This window comes from Grampus griseus (genome assembly GCF_964374135.1).
Source record: "Grampus griseus genome assembly, chromosome: 5".
NCBI lineage: Eukaryota > Metazoa > Chordata > Mammalia > Artiodactyla > Delphinidae > Grampus > Grampus griseus.
This window is the reverse complement of record NC_138998.1, coordinates 60,151,091-60,167,229: the sequence shown is the minus strand read 5'-3', so window position 1 is coordinate 60,167,229 and position 16,139 is coordinate 60,151,091. Positions and strand designations below refer to the sequence as shown.

Here is a 16,139-nt window from a genome sequence, read left to right as displayed (position 1 = left end):
TACTGAGCAGATTAACTGGCTCTTGAGCCCTCAGGTGGCCTCTTAGACTCCTGGTCTGTGCTTCCTGGCAAACTGACCCTTCATGGCCTGATTCAAATATCACTTTCACTCATTCATTTCTCTGCAAATACTTATAAGCATCTCTGATGTATTAGGCACTGTGCTGAATGCAGAGGACACAATTATGAGCAGAAGTAGATGTGGTTCCATCCTTCATGGAACTTACAGTGTATGTATGTCATACAGTTTATGTATGACATTAATAAATATCAAACACAAAACACAAAAATGTGTTGCAAGCTGAGACAAGTGCTCTGAAGGATGGATTCAGGGTTCTATGGGGTATGTGACAGAGGAACTTGACCTGGACTGAGGGTCAGGGAAGTTCCCTGGGAAGACTCACTTGAGCCAAGGCCCAGAAAATGAGTAGAGAAGATGGGGGAGGCTTTCCAGACAGAAGGATCAGAGTGTGCAAGGCTGCAGGGCTGACGGGAGCCTGGCACAAGTACAGAACCCAAAATTCAGAATGGCTAGAGTACAGAAAACAAGGGAAGAGTCTTTGGGGTGAGATTAGAGAGGTGTAGATGAAGTGTGGCTTCGCTGGCCATATGAAGGAGTTTGGTCTTTATTCTGAGAGCCACTGAAGGACTTAAGCAGGGGAATAACTTGATCAGATTTGCATTTTGAGTGGAGCACTGTTCTGTGAAGCCAGCAGAGTTATAGATAGTACACCTTCCTCTTAGATCCACATCACCTTGTATGTACTTCTGCAGAAGGGGCTTTTTTACCTCTTTTGAGTCATGGACCCTTTTGCAAATCTGATTCACATATTTTCAGGGTTCTGCACACTCAAAATGATTGAATGGAGTTTGATGTAGGCGTTGTTTACAAATATATGGGCAGAATTTGGGAAACCCAATATGGATGGTGAAGCACCCTGGGCTATAAAGAAACAGGGAGCAGTTACCACCCCTAAGCCTGAAAGACAAAGGGGAACCCAAGAAGCACTACAGCTGTGACTGTAAGAGAGGTAGCCAGTAAGATCTGTGGCCTTGGGCAGAGGAATGCAGCCACTGGTGGAGAAATATATACCCCTACTTTTCTCTCTCCCTCTCAGATTTCCTGGTAGTACATCTCACTAGCCAAATCCAGCTAAAAGCCCATGGGCATCTAGTGAGCCCATCTGATGGAGTCTGTAGAGATCAGCTTCCTGGGACATAGAACAGTATGGAGAAGATATAGTGGGGGAGCAGACAGGGAATACCCAGCATATATAACTTTTTATGATTAATTTTAGGGGACACCCTGAAGTCCATCCATGGACCCAGGCTAAGAGACTTTGCTCCAAAATGATACATTACAAACTATATTCTAGCTATTTATTTTTAATGTCTGTCTTGTCTGTTACACTGGGAGCTGCAGTGAGGCAAGAGCCTCACCCATCTCTGTGTCCCTGTGCCTAGTCTGTGCCTGGCGTCCAATTCGTGTTTGCTGAACAAGTGGCAGGTGGCAGAGTGGGTCAGATACAGTGGGGGCAGCTTGGTGTGGGATTGTGCCTCAGTGATGTTCTTTCCCTGACTCTTCGCAGTGAGTTTTGGTGGTAAGATGTGATCTTGAGGTGGTACTGGGGGTGGTTAGGCAGGTCTACCTTCCCCTGACATAGGAACCCTTCTACTTCCCTGCAGAGAGGACAGAGAGAAGGCCCATCTGGTGTGTGTGCTATATTGTAGACCCAGGATTGGTAGCCTCATATCATATTCCTAAAGCAGAACCGTCTCACCCAGCTCCATGTCCATTAGCTCCTCAAACAAGTGTATCAGGTCAACCAGGGAAACTTGTGGCCACAGCTGCCATTTTGGCCAACATCAGCAAACTTCCTGACCACACCACCCACCAGGAAATAAATAAAACTTAATAAACCACCTCTGGGAAATAGGCAGAAACATGGAGGAAGGAGAAGACCAGAAGAAATATTTATTTTAAAAATCCAAAATGGACCAAAAAAATTCCCCAAACCCATCTTTTCTTCTTTTGGTTTGGAGTAAAATTCTAGATTATAATATTTAAATATCCTGTTGTGTCAGAGTTTTGTCCACTGAAGAGTAATGACTTGGTTGTCAAAACTGGTACTCTCTCTCTATAAAAATAATCCTAGTTATATGCACATACACACTTTGGTATAGACACATGTATCTCCTTGGGCAGTTGCTGCCAGGCATAGAAACAATGAGACCCCTACTATCAATGAGCACACCCACCACCAAGATCTTGGTTTCTTATACCATTCTCCAATAGAAGAGAACAGGGCTCCTTGGAGAAATGTCTGTATCTAGGCCTGGGAAAGGAAATACACAAAATGATCCTAGAGAGGGAGATCAAGATGGCAGAGTAGGAGGATGCAGAGCTTACCACCCCCAACAAACACATCAAAAATACATCTACAAGTGGAGCAATTCTCACTGGAAACAAACGAGACCGGCAGAAAGACACTTACACAACCAAAGCTGTAAGAAAGAGCCACATGGAATCAGGTAGAAAGGGAAGAAAATCAATCAGGTTGGGACCACAGCCCTGGGAGGGGACACAGAGAGGAGGGGGGTTACACAGGTTCAGAGATGCTCCCTGAGGAGTTGAGCAGTTTGAACCACATATTGGGTGCCCCAGCCCCAAGGTCTGACACTGGGAGGACAAGTCCCTTTAGCTGGATTAAAAGCCAGTGGGATCAAACAACACATAAAAAGGATTAGACAGCACAATGGAATTAGATTCATCCCAGGGTCACAAGTATGGTTCAACATATGCCAATTGATCAATGTGATACACCACATCAACAAAAGAAAAGACAAAAGCCACATGATCATCTCAATAGATGCAGAAAAAGCATTTGATAAAATTCTACATCCATTCATGAGAAAACCTCTTACCAAAGTGGGTATAGAGGGAACATATCTCAACATAATAAAAGCTATGACAAACCCACAGCCAACATAATACTCAATGGTGAAAAGCTGAAACCCTTCCCACTAAAATCTGAAATAAGACAAGGATGCCTGCTCTCACCACTTCTATTCAACATAGTATTGGAAGTTCTACCAACAGCAGTCAGACAAGAGAAATAAAAGGTATCCAAGTTGGAAGAGAAGACATAAAATTGTCATTATATGCAGATGACATGATAATATATATAGAAAACTCTGAAGACTCCACACAAAAACTGCTAGAACTGATAAGTGAATTCAGCAAGGTAGCAGCATGCAATATTAACATACAGAAATCTGTTGCATTCTGTACACTAAAAAAGGGAAAGTAAAAAACAATCCCTTTTAAAATTGCATAAAAAAAACCCACAAAAAACACTCAGGAATAAACCTGACCAAAGAGGTGGAAAGACTTATGTGCTGAGAACTATAAAGCATTAATAAAGGAAATTGAAGATGAGTCAAAGAAATGGAAAGATATCCCATGCTGTTGGATTGGAAGAATTAATACTGTTTAAATGGCCATACTACCCAAAGTAATCTACAGATTTAATATGATCCCTATCAAATTACCATGACTTTTTTCACAGAACTACAACAAATAATCCTAAAATTTATATGGAACTATAAAAAACCCAGAATTGCCAAAGCAATCCTGAATAAAAAGAACAAAGCGGGAGGCATAACCCTTTAGACTTCAGACAATACTGCAAAGCTACAGTAATCAAAACAGCATGGTATTTGCACAAAAACAGATGTATGGATCAATGAAACAGAATAGAGAGCCCAGAAATAAACCCACACACCTATGGTCAATTAATCTTTGACATAGGAGGCAAGAATATACAATGGAGAAAAGACAGTCTCTTCAGTCAGTGGTGTTGGGAAAGATGGACTGATGCATGTAAGTCAATGAAGTTAGAACACTCCCTCACACCATACACAAAAATAAGCTCAAAATGGCTTAAAGACTTAAATATAAGACATGACACCGTAAAACTCCTAGAAGAAAGCATAGGCAAAACATTCTCTGACATAAATTGCAGCAATGTTTTCTTGGGTCAGTCTCCCAAGACAATAGAAATAAAAGCAAAAATAAACAGATGGGAGCTAATCAAACTTACAAGCTTTTGTACAGCAAAGGAAACCATAAATAAAATGAAAAGACAACCTACAGACTAGGAGAAAATATTTGCAAACAATGTGACTGACAGGGGCTTAATTTCCAAGATATACAAACAGCTCATACAATGCAATACCAAAAAACAAACGACCCAATTGAAAAATGGGCAGAAGACCTAAATAGACATTTCTCCAAAGAAGACATACAGATGGCCAAGAGGCACATGAGAAGATGCTCAGTGTTGCTAATTATCAGAGAAATGCAAATCAAAACTACAATGAGGTACCACCTCACACCAGTCAGAGTAGGCATCATTAAAAAGTCTACAAATAACAAATGCTGGAGAGGATGTGGAGAAAAGGGAACCCTTCTACACTGTTGGTGGGAATGTATATTAGTGCATGCATTATGGAAAACAGTATGGAGGTTCCTCAAAAAACTAAAAACAGAGTTGTCATACGATCCAGCAGTCCCACTCCTGGGCATATATCCAGACAAAACTCTAATTTAGAAAGATACATGCACCCCAGTGTTCATTACAGCACTATTTACAATAGCCAAGACATGAAAGCAACCTAAATGTCCATCGACAGATAAAAGGATAAAGAAGATGTGGTATATATATACAATGGAATAGTACTTGGCCATAAAGAAAGAATGAAATAATGCCATTTGCAGCAACATGGGTGGACCTGGATATTATCATACTAAGTGAAGTAAGTCAGAAAGAGAAAGACAAATATCATATGATGTCACTTATATGTGGAATCTAAAATATGACAAATGAACTTATTTACGAAACAGGAACAGATTCATGCCAGCACACACCCCAGCCTGCACCAGGTGCCCACTCTGGCACCTCTTGTTCCAGCACTGCTCCCCCCTGGGGCAAAGGTATCAATGCTGGAGGGGGAAGGGGAGAGCACACACTTAGAACCAGCTCGGACCCAGCCCTCAGGACCTCTGTTCCAGCAATTTGGGATCTGACCCCACACCCAACAGGGCAGTGATGGCCACTGAGCAGAGGGGAAGTCCTGCTTCACACCTGGCCCTGGCTTCAGCCCCTCCTTCTCCAGCCCCACCACCTACCAAGATGCTAGCTGCCAGCACACGCTGAGGAAAGATGTGACTTGGGCCCATGTCAGATCCAGCTCTCCCATCAAAGCTACTGGGCACATGCAGACTGTGTAGGGATGCTCCCACAGAGGACAACCCTTCAAGACCAGGATAGATAACTGTTTCACCTAATTTCATAAAGACTGAAAAAGTTAAGCAGAATAAGAAGACAGAGAAATTTGTTTCAAATGAAAGAACAAGGAATAAAACCTGAAAAAACAACTGATGAAACAGAGATAAATAATTTACCAGATAAATAGTTCCAAGCATTAGTAATAATAATGCTAACTGAACCAGGGAAAAGAATAGATGAACACATTGGAATATTAAGGAACTAGAGAGCTTCTCTGGTGGCACAGTGGTTAAGAATCCACCTGCTACTGCAGGAGACATGGGTTCAAGCCTTGGTCCGGGAAGATCCCACATGCCGTGGAGCAACGAAGCCCATGCATCACAACTACTGAGCCTCCACTCTAGCGCCTGCAAGCCACAACTACTGAGCCCACAAGCCACAACTACTGAAACCCGCATGCCTAGAGCCCATGCCCTGCAACAAGAGAAGCCACCGCAATGAGAAGCCTGCTCACCACGATGAAGAGTGGCCCCCATTTGCTGCAACTAGAGAAAGCCTGCGCGCAACAATGAAGACCCAACACAGCCAAAAATAAATAAATAAAATAAATAAATGTATTGTTAAAAAAAAGAAGGAACTAGAAAATATAAAAAAAGAACCAGTCAGAACTGAAGAATACAATAACTGAAATGAAAAACACACTAGATGGAATTAACAATGGACTAGGTGATACAGAAGAACACATAAATTGTCTGGAAGATAGAGTAATGGAGATCACCCAATCAGAGCAGCAGAAAGAAAAAGAAATTTTAAAAAGGAGAATAGATTAAGAGACCTCTGGAACAACATCAAGCATACCTGCATTCGCATTATAGGGGTCCCAGAAGGAAAAGAAAGAGAGAAAGGGGTTGAAAATGTATTTGATGAAATTATGGCTGAAGACGTCCCAAACCTGAGGAAGGAAACATATCCAGGTACAGGAAGCAAAGAGGATCCTGAACAAGTTGAACCCAAAGAGACCCACATTAAGACATCATATTTAAAATGGCAAAAATTAAGGAGAGAATTCTAAAGGTAGCAAGCGAAAAACAAAGAATGATATACAAGGGAACCCTCATAAGGCTATCAGCTGATTTTTCTGCAGAAACTTTGCAGGCCAGAAGGGATTGGCCATGATATATTTAAAGTGCTGAAAGGGAAAAACCTACAATGCAGGATATTCTACACAGCAAGATTATCTTTTAGAGATAAAGAACTTCTCAGATGAGCAAAAACTAAGAGTTCATTGATACTAAATGGACGCTAAAAGAAATATTAAAGGGTCTTCTCTAAATGGAAAGAAAAGGCTACAAGAAGAAGTAAGAATCTATAGGAAAGGAGAAATCCCAATAGTAAATGGAAAGAAATGGAAAGAAAAGGCTACAAGAAGAAGTAAGAATCTATAGGAAAGGAGAAATCCCAATAGTAAAGGCAAATATATAGTAAAGGCTGTGGATGAACCATTTAAATAAGCTAGTATGAAGATTAAAAGACAAAAATTATTATAAAATCAACTATAACTACAATAAACAGTGAAGGGGTACACATGAAGATATAAAATATGACATCAAAAACACAGAACATGGGGAAGGGAAATTTTAAAAATGTAGCTCTTTTAGAATGTGTTTGAACTTAAATGAGTATACCAGTTTAAAACAAGTAATTATAGTTACCGGTCAACATAGAATGAACCCCACAGTAACCACAAATCAAAACCTACAATAGAAACACAAAAACCCAAGAGGAAAGAACACAAGCACTCCACTAAAGAAAATCATGAAACCACAATGTAAGAAACTAAAAGAAGAAGGAAACAACAGAGAAGAACTACAAAAAGAACCAGAAAACAAGTAACAAAATGGCAACAAGTACAAAGATGTCAATAATTATTTTAAATGTCGATGGACTAAATGCTCCAATCAAAAGACATAGAATGGCTGATCAGATAAAAAAAGAATAAGACCTCTCTATAGGTGGCTTACAAGAGACTCACTTCAGAGCTAAAGACACACAGACTGAAAGTGAGAGGATGGAAAAAGATATTTTGTACAAATGGAAACAAGAAAGCAAAGGTAGCAGTATCAGACAAAATGGACTTTAAAACAAAGTCTATAACAAAGGACAAAGAAGGGCATTGTATAATGATAAAAGGATCAAGAATATACAAGGGATATAACACTCATTAACATATATGTACCTAGCATAGGAAAAACTAAATATATAAAGCAAATATTAACAGACATAAAGGGAGAATCCCACCATAATACAATAATAGTAGGTGACTTTAACACCCCTCTCATATCAATGGACAACACATCCAGACAGAAAAATCAATAAGGAAACAATACTCTTAAATGGTATATTAGACCAGTTGGACTTAATAGATAGCCACAGGACATTCTATCCAAAACCAGCAGAATATACTTTCTTTTCAAGTGCACACGGAATGTTCTCCAGGATAGGTCACATGCCAGGCTACAAAATAATTCTCAACACATTTAAGAGGATAGAAATTATATCAAGCGATTTTTCTGACCACAGATATATGAAACTAGAAATCAATTACAGGAAGAAAATGGGAAGACCACAAACATGTATAGACTAAACAGCATGCTACTAAAAACCCAATGAGTCAATGAAGAAATCAAAGAAGAAATTAGAAAATACCTCAAGACAAGTGGAAATAAAAACACAACTTTCCAAAATCTATGGCACGCAGCAAAAGCAGTTCTAAGAGTTTATAATGATACAGGACTACCTCAAGAAACATGAAAAATCTCCAACAACCTAACCTGGCATCTAAAGGAATTAGATAAAGATGAACAGAGCCCAAAGTCTGCAGAAGGAAGGAAGTAATAAAGATCAGAGAAGAAATAAATAAAATAGAGACCAAAAAGCAATAGAAAAGATCAATGAAACCAAGAGCTAGTTTTTTGAAAAGATAAACAAAATTTAAAAGCCTTTATCTAGGCTCATCAAGAAAAAAGAGAGAGGACCCAAGTTAACAAAATAAGAAATGAAAGAGGAGAAATAACAACCAATATCACAGAAATACCAAAAAAAATCATAATACAAACAGTTATATGCTAACAAATTGGACAACTAGAAGAAATGGATAAATTTCTAGAAGCATACAATCTTCAAAGACTGAATCAGAAAGGAATAGACAATCTGAACAGACCAATCACTAGTGGTGAAACTGAATTTGTAATAAAAATACACTCCCATCAAACAAAAGTCCGGGACTAGATGGCTTCACAAGGGAATTCTACCAAACATATAAAGAAGAGAAAATACCTATCCTTCTCAAACTATTCCAAAAAAATTGAAGAAGAGGGAGCACTCCCAAATTCATTCTATGAAGCCACCATTACCCTGATATTAAAACCAGACAAGGACACCACAAAAAAAGGAAATTACAGGCCAATATCTCTGATGAATATAGATGCAAAACTCCTCAACAAAATATTAGTGAACTGAATTCAACAATATATAAAAAGAATTGTACACCATGATCAGGTGGGATTAATTCCAGGGATACAAGGATAGTTCCAGATCTGCAAATCAATCAATATGATAGCCACATTAACAAAAGGAAGGATAAAAATCACCTGATCATCTCAATAGACACAGAAAAAGCATTTGACAAAATTCAACATCCATTCATGATAAAAATTCTCTTCAAATTTGGTATAGAGGGAACATATCTCAACATGTTAAAGGCTATTTTTGAGATTGGCCAAGATGGCAGATTAGAAAGATGCTGAGCTCACCTCCTCTCACGAGCACACAAAAATCAGAGCTATTTGTAGAACAACCATTGAATGAAAAAGACCAGAACCTACAAGAAATGATCTTGTACAACTAAAGACATAAAGAAGGAACCACAACAAGATGGCTAGAAGAGGCAGACTCACAATATAATCAAGTCCTATACCCCCAGGTGGGTGACCCACAAGCTGGAGAATAATTATATTGCAGAGTTTCTCCCACAGAAAGGAGAGTTCTGAGCCCTACATCAGGCTCCCCAGCCCAGGGGTCCTGCACTGGGAAGAGGAACCCCCAGGGCATTTGTCTTTGAAGGTCAGCAGGGCTTAATTTAGGGAGTTTCACAGGACGGGGGGTGGGGGGGGGGAGTAAAGACTTCATTCTTAAAGGGCACACACAAAATCCTACATGCTCTGGGACCCAGGGCAAAAGCAGTAATTTGATAGGAGCCTGGGCCAGACCCACCTGCTGGTTTTGGAGAGTCTCTGGAGAGGTGGAGGGCAGCTGCGGCTCACCCTGGGCACATAGATACTGGCTGGAACCATGCTTGGCAGTTCCTTCTACCACTGGACACTGTTGTGGGTGGGCACCATTGTGGTACCCTTCCTCTAGCTCATTAGCACCAAGACCTGACCCCACTCAAGAGCATGTAGGCTCCAGTGCTGGGACTGGCCAAGCAAACTGGGTGGGGACTCAGCCCCACCCAGGAGCAGACAGGCTACCTAAAGACTTCCTGAGCCCACAGCCACCTCTAGACATCCTCTAGACATGGCCTTGACTATCAGAGGGCCAAGGCCCAGCTCCCCGCACCGGGGGGCAGGCACCTGCCCTGCCCTCCATGAAGTCTGCTTAACATCACCAATTATTAGAGAAATGCAAATCAAAACTACAGTGAGGTACCAGCTCACACCGGTCAGAATGGCCATCATCAAAAAGTCTACTAATAACATAATGCTGGAGAGGGTGTGAAGAAAAGGGAACCCTCCTACACTGTTGGTGGGAGTGTAAGTTAGTACAGCCACTATGGAGAACAGTATGGAGGTTCCTCAGAAAACTAAAAATAGAACTACCATATGATTCAGCAATCCCACTCCTGGAAATATACCTGGACAGAACTCTAATTCAGAAAGATACATGCATCCCTATGTTCATAGCAGCACTATTCACAATAGCCAAAACATGGAAACAACCTAAATGTCCATGGACAGATGAATGGATAAAGATGTGGTACATATAGTCAATGGAATACTACTCGGCCATAAAAAAAGAATGGAATAATGCCATTTGCAGCAACATGGATGCAGCTAGAGATTATCATACTAAGTGAAGTAAGTCAGAAAGAGAAAGAGAAATATGATATTCTCTTATATGTGGAATCTAAAATATGGCACAAATGAACCTATCTACAAAACAGAAACAGACTCACAGACATAGAGAACAGACTTGTGGTTGCCAAGGGGGAGGGGGGAGGGAGAGAGATGGACTGGGAGTTTGGGGTTGTTAGATGCAAACTATTACATTTAGAATGGGTAAACAACAAGGGCCTACTGTATCGCACAGGGAACTATATTCAGTATCCTGGGATAAACCATAATGGAAAATAATATTAAAAAGAGTGTCTCTATGTGGATAACTGAGTCGCTTTGCTGTACAGCAGAGATTGCCACAACATTGTAAATCAACTCTACTTCAATTTTTTTATGAAGGCATTCAAACTGAAGATAATGGAGATGATGGAACTCGTATACACTGTTGGTGGAAATGTAAATTGGTGCCACCACTGTGGAAAACAGTGTGGAGTTTCCTCAGAAAACTAAAAATAGAACTTTCATATGATCCAGCAATTCTGCTCCTGGGTATATGCCCAAAGAAAATGAAAGCACTAATTTGAAAAGATACAATGCACACCAATGTTCATAACAACGTTATTTATAATAGCCAAGATATGGAAGCAACCTAAGTGCCCATCAACAGATGAATGGATAAAGAAAATATATAACACTGTGTATATATACAGTGTATATATATGTGATTGATATATATATACCTATATATATTCCACTATACATATATAGTGGAATATTACCCAGCCATTAAAAAGAATGAAATTCTGCCATTTGCAATAACGTGGATGGACCTAGAGTGCATTATGCTTAGTGAAATGTCAGACACAGAAAGACAAATACTTTGTGTTACCACTTGTATGTGGAATCTAAAAAATAAAACAAATGAAGGAATATAACAAAACAGAAACAGACTCACAGATATGAAGAACAAACAAGTGATTACCAGTGGGAGAGGGAAGGAGAAGAGGGCAAGATAGGGGTAAAGGATTAAGAGGTACAAACTATTATGTATAAAATAAATAAGCTACAATGTTATATGTACAGCACAGGGAATATAGCCAATATTTTATAATTACTTTAAATAGAGTATAATCTATAAAAATACTGAATCACTCTGTTGTACCCTTGAAATGAATATAATATTATAAATCAACTATACTTCAATTTTTTTAAAAAAAGATGATCCCAGAGCATCTTATAGTGCCAGAAAGTAAGGAACTGCTCAAAACAAATCACAATGATGGGACATAGGAGGCAATTGAAAGAGCTCCCTGTGACCAATGCTGGAACAATTTGAGCAACAAAATTCATAAAGTACTACTGGATTACAACTCAAAGTATAAAATAGATATCATGAATCCATTGTGATATAAATACATGATGGAATAAATAAATAAATGGAGGAAAGGAAACTAATCTCCCATACAGAAGAATTCCAAATTATTTATGTAGATACTCTGGCATAACTCCCCACTCCTTAAGTGTGGGTTGCCCATAATGACTTTCTTCCAAAGAGTACAGTATGGGAAGGAAGAAATAAAAGAGTGACTTTACAGTGGAGAAACCTAACAAATACTATCTCAGCCAGGTGATCAAGGTCAACATCAAGAGTCTAAAGTCATATAGATAGTGTGTACCCTTGATACGGTGTGATGAAAATGACACTTTATTTCTGTGGTCTTCCCCCCCAAAACCCCATAACTCCAGTCTAATTATGAGTAAAACATCATATAAATCCCAACTGAGGGGCATTCTACAAAATACCTGACCAATAATCCTCAAAACAGTCCAGTTCATCAAAAAACAGGAAAAGTTGAGAAACTGTCACAGCCAAGAAGAGCCTAAGAAGTCATGACAACTAAATGTAATGTGGTATCCTGGGAGGGGGGAAAGGTACTTTAGGTAAAAACTAAGAAAATCTGGGGGCTTCAGTGGCGCAGTGATTGAGAGTCCGCCTGCCGATGCAGGGGACACGGGTTCGTGACCCGGTCCGGGAAGATCCCACATGCCGCAGAGCGGCTGGGCCCATGAGCCATGGCCACTGAGCCTGCGCATCCGGAGCCTGTGCTCCGCAACGGGAGAGGCCACAGCAGTGAGAGGCCCACATACCAAAAAAAAAAAAAAAAAAAAAAAAAAAAAAAAAAACTAAGAAAATCTAAGCATAGATTTTATTTAATAATAATTTATTTTAATAATAAAAATAATGTATCAGTATTGGTTCATTAATTGTAACAAATGTACCATACTAACATAAGATGTTAATCATAGGGGAAATTGAGTGTGGTGTATATGGGAACTCTCTGTACTATTTTGCAATTTTTCTGTAAATCTAAAACTATTCTAAAAAATAAAATTTATATCTCAAGAACAGGTACTCTATGTCTAAAAGATTGAGTCTGTTACACTTAAGACACAGTGATGATCAAAACGACATCAGCAGTTAAACTGTTGTCCTTATAGCAGCCACCCTGTCTCTGTCTGAGGCTCTTCAAAGTGTTTTTTCCTAATACATTGCTATTGTGCTATCCTCTTAGTGCTGCTGTTTTGATTTTTCTCCCTCATTCACTTTCACCGCCCAGTCCAGGGAATTAAACAATCTCAGTAGCAAACAGCAAAATTTGATTCTTCAAATATTCATTGGGTACCCAGTTTGCCCTTTATTCTGGGAATCAACAATGAAAGTCACAGTCCCTGAATCAAAGTGCTGGCAGTTTGGTGGAAGACAAACATGTCCCCACTAAACGCTCCTTAGTCCAAGAGCAGATAGAATGGAAGGGAGTGTGAGGCACATAGAGGAGGCATTGGTCAGCTCAGCCGGGGGGGGCCAGGGTGTTCATAGGAGAGGATGCCTAAATTTGGTCTGGAAGACTAGGTAGGGGTTTTCAGGGAACACAAAGTGGAGGGAGGGGACCTCAGCAGAAGGAACAGAGGTGCAAAGGCAGAAAGGCTGGAAACGAGTATTAGGGAAACTGGCGCAGCTGGAGGCTGGAGTGTGAAGGGTGGGTACTGGCAGGTGGGAGACTGGAGGGAGACCAGGGTCAAGTCCTGAAGAGCTCAGAGCTCCCGAATGAGGAGTCTGGACTTTATCCAGATGCAGCGGAGAGCCCTTGCAGGGCTTTTAAACAGGGAAGTTATATGATCATATTTAATTTTTGAAAGATAATTCTGATTGTGGTATGGAGAATGGATTTACAAGTAAAAAGAGGAAAGAGGGGAATGCAATGGTTAATCTTGCACTACCTCCCCCTCATCTGAGTTTAGGAATTTAGGGTCTCTTCTGACTGCCTCATTATTTCCAGAGTTCACCCTGGGGTCTCAAGAGAAAGCTGCAAAAGGGCAAAGGTGATCCAAGTCCTGTGTAGCCCGAGTGGCGAGTCACTGGGCTCTAGCATGTGACACTGACCTCACACCAGGGCTGTCCCCCACACAACACCAATTTGACAATCATTCACTGAGTCAGATTTCTTGATCTTTGAGCAGCAATTAACACCCATGTCTCAGTTTCCTTAAGCTCATCACTGGACCAGAAGGGCAGAGTAGTAGTGTCTTATAACCATCCCCCCAGAAATACATCACCCTGACATAAGGGAATTTGGCTTTTTTGGGGACTTGGACTCATAGCTGTGTAATCAGAACCTTTAGTCCACGGCACAACTGAGCTTCCTGAGGCCAGAGGCACATTCTCTGAAGTGACCTTTTAGACACAGACTCTGAGTAGGGGTCAGCAAACTGCAGCCCATAGGCCAAAGCTGCTTGCTACCTATTTCTGTAAACCAAGTTTTATCAGAACACAGCTGCTCTCTTTCATTTATGTATTATCGATCATCTACGACTGCTTTTATGCTAAGACAGCCAAGTTCGGCAGATTCGACAGAGACCAGATGGTCTGCAAAGCCTGAAATATTTACTATTTGATCCTTTACAGAAAAATTGCCAACCCCTGGTCTAGATAAACACTTTGCAATAGAAATATAATGGAGGACTTCCCTGGTGGCGCAGTGGTTAAGAATCCGCCTGCCAATGCAGGGGACACGGGTTCGAGCCCTGGTCCGGGAAGATCCCACATGCCGTGGAGCAACTAAGCCCATGCGCCACAACTACTGAGCCTGTGCTTTAGAGCCCACGAGCCTCAACTACTGAGCCTGCGTGCCACAACTACTGAAGCCTGCGCTCCTAGAGCCCATGCTCCACCACAAGAGAAGCCACCTCAATGAGAAGCCCACGCACCGCCAACGAAGAGTAGCCCCCGCTCGCCACAGCTAGAGAAAGCCTGTGTGCAGCAACGAAGACGCAGCGCAGCCAAAAATAAATAAAGTAATTAATGAATTTTAAAAAAAGTAATGCAAACCACACATGTAATTTAACATTTTCTAGTAGCCACATTTTAAAAAGTAAAAAACAAGTGAAATCAGTTTTTAATAATGTTTTCTTTAACCTTTGTGCAAAATATTATTTCAACATACAATCACTATTGTACAATTAATTGTATTTTAACGAGATATTTTATGTTCGTTTTTCAAATAAGTCTTCAAAATCCAGCATGTATTTAAACTGACAGAGCAGCTCAATTCAGACTCGCCGCATTCCAGGTGCTCAGTAGCCACATGTGGCCAGTCGATACTGTATGGACAGTGCAGGTCTGCACTCAGACTCTCCAAAGAGTGAGACCAGCCCCAGATTTTGGTGCAGAGGTCAGCCTCAGCAGGGCCTTAGGCTATAAGGGAACAGTTGTTGCATAGTCAACACTCCAGTCCTAGGAATCTTTGCCCTTTCGTCAGAAGATGGCCCAGCCATAGAAAAGACCTTACATTTTCCAGTTGCAAACTGTGGCAACCTCCCTCGGTGTGTGCTGAGCCTGTACTTTTGGAGTTCGGCATCCTCAGACCACCCTGCGTGGATTATGGTGGTTCAGCTTTTCTAATTTTGGGTCCCTTGTTTGGTGGTTAAAATCATCCACAAGGTGGATGTCAGACTCAGCATGATAAAGAGAAGGCTACCCACTTCCTTGACCCACCAGAGCTAGAGGGACGTCCTACTGGAAGAAACATATTCAACTGAATTCAGGCCTTGGGGAAACTCAGGTGAAATGGGTCTTGTTTCTTGTTCTCCTGAACCTCTCTCTGCCTTAGGGCATATAGTCAGTTATGAGAACATGTTTGAGTTTCATCTTTCCCCTGGTATTTCTTCAGTTTCTTTCTTTCCTACTCATATATAAAGAAGGGGTCTCACAGATTAAAATTTAAATGTGTATCCTTTTCATTACAGATCTTTGTGTTTCCCTTGATCCTGCTTCAGAATTTAACCACCTTTTCCCCCCAGAATACTTACAGTCTTTTCTCTATCAGGGCCTTTATTCAGCGTACATTTCTTATTTTGAAATCCTCCTGTTTTATAAGTTGGTCTAATGCCGTTCATTCATGGCCTGTGGCATCCTTTTCTACCGTGAATGGATATGGCTTAGTGAACATTTACCCACTCAGCATATATTTACTGAGCACTACTGGGTGCTAGGCAGTGTTTCAGGCATTGGAGATAGAATGGTGAAAAAGATACAACTCCTGCCAATCAAGTGGGAGGTACAGACTCTTAGAAGCACAATTCTGTATGAGGCGAGATGTGCAATGACCTGCATATAGATGCCCAGAGAAGGGTCACCTGAGGGAGGAAATAGGGAGGCAGGGAAGAGGGGAAGATGG

The 16,139-nt window shown here is 40.8% G+C and overlaps 1 protein-coding gene across 1 annotated transcript in view; it reads left to right on the top strand.

Moving 5' to 3' along the window:
* Window positions 1-16,139, top strand: part of MCF2L2 (MCF.2 cell line derived transforming sequence-like 2) — a gene marked incomplete at both ends in the record, with an annotated part of 213,807 nt that overhangs the window by 99,255 nt on the left and 98,413 nt on the right. The gene's annotated exons all lie outside the window — the stretch shown is intronic.